Source organism: Mus pahari, chromosome 2 (genome assembly GCF_900095145.1).
Source record: "Mus pahari chromosome 2, PAHARI_EIJ_v1.1, whole genome shotgun sequence".
Lineage (NCBI taxonomy): Eukaryota > Metazoa > Chordata > Mammalia > Rodentia > Muridae > Mus > Mus pahari.
This window is the reverse complement of record NC_034591.1, coordinates 57,269,435-57,271,037: the sequence shown is the minus strand read 5'-3', so window position 1 is coordinate 57,271,037 and position 1,603 is coordinate 57,269,435. Positions and strand designations below refer to the sequence as shown.

The 1,603-nt window shown below is 40.0% G+C and overlaps 1 protein-coding gene across 2 annotated transcripts in view; it reads right to left on the bottom strand.

Annotated features, from left to right (window-relative positions):
- Positions 1-1,603, bottom strand: part of Trim24 (tripartite motif containing 24) — a 109,074-nt gene that overhangs the window by 65,740 nt on the left and 41,731 nt on the right. The gene's annotated exons all lie outside the window — the stretch shown is intronic.

Below are 1,603 nucleotides of genomic sequence, written 5' to 3'. Positions count from 1 at the left end.
GTGGTTGCTGGGATTTGAACTCTGGACCTTCAGAAGAGCAGTTGGGTGCTCTTACCCACTGAGCCATCTCACCAGCCTAACTCACTTCTTTTAAAGAAAAAATACTGAAATGTAAGGCTGTGTAAGATTTGTTTTTAAACTGTATGGTGTCTTTTTTTGTATAGTTAACACACTACCAAATGTATCTTTAGATAGCCCTGTCCTGGTGGTATTTTCAAAAGCCACTAATCTTGCCTGGTACAGTCTGGGGGTTGTAAATTGGCATGGAAATTTAAAGCAGGTTCTTNTTGGTGCACAGCACAAATTAGTTATATATGGGGACAGTAGTTTGTTTTTTGTTTTCTTTTTTTTTCTTTTGGTTTTATTTTTTCCATCTTCAGTTGTCTCTGATTCAGCTTATATGAAGATAATTGTTGTTCTGTTAACTGAATACAACTCTGTAATTGCCAAAAGAAAAAAAAATGGCTGTTTTGCTGACATTCTGAATGCTTCTAAGTAAATACAATTTTTTTTATTAAAAAAATAAAACAAACAAAACCTCTAAATAATGAAGAAAACATGTCAATACAGCTATATATTCAAGGTTGTTTCTAATTCTTACTAGCATCTTGATGGCAGAACATGTCTATTAAATAATGACCACTAAGCCATAGGTAAATAATATGGTATTTTTGTAAAAATAAGCAAAAACACAGCACTGAGTATGCACACCAGAAACATATATGTATAATCAATGTGGAACCAGAAACTAGCAGGAAAACAGATGAACTCTTCAAGTTGCTGGGGTGGCTACTAATTATCACTCAGGAAAGAGGACATGATTAAATTCCTACTTTACCTGACCCCCAAAATTATGAGTAGATTGCACATGTGACACAAGCACCTCCACACCCACCGATAAGTGTAATCAAAAATATCTGCCAGAGTTGAATAGCTAATGGCCCCAAGGTACCCCCTGTTAAAGGCTGGGTCTCCAAAAATACAACTACCAAGTGGTGTTGTATTTATGATAGGGCCTAGTGAGGTTATAGAGTCTACAGGGGTGTGTCTGTGAGGTCATAGGGTCATCAGGGGTGTGTCTGGCGAGGTCATAGAGTCATGAGGGGTGTGTCTGAGATCATAAGAGTCGTGAGGGGTGTGTCTGTGAGGTCATAGAGTCATGAGGGGTGTGTTCTGTGAGGTCATAGAGTCATGAGGGGTGTGTCTGTGAGGTCATAGAGTTGTGAGGGGTGTGTCTGTGAGGTCATAGAGTCATGAGGGGTGTGTCTGTGAGGAAGTTTTATGATCCTGACTGCTTTCTCTTGGCTCCTACTTGCTGATGAAACAGATGAGTGATGTACATGCACAACTCCCTTTGTTCAAATCACATATCTGTGATCTACAATTAAAAAATCATACTTTACCATCTAGAGACATGTTCTAAGAATGGCAGTAGCATTTTACATAAAAAGCCTTTGTAGGACCCTGATACTGCGGTCTCTTGTGAGGCTATGCCAGTGCCTGGCAAACACTGAAGTGGACGCTCACAGCCAGCTATTGGATGGAACACAGGGTCCCCAATGGAGGAGCTAGAGAAAGTACCCAAGGAGCTGAAGGGGTCTGC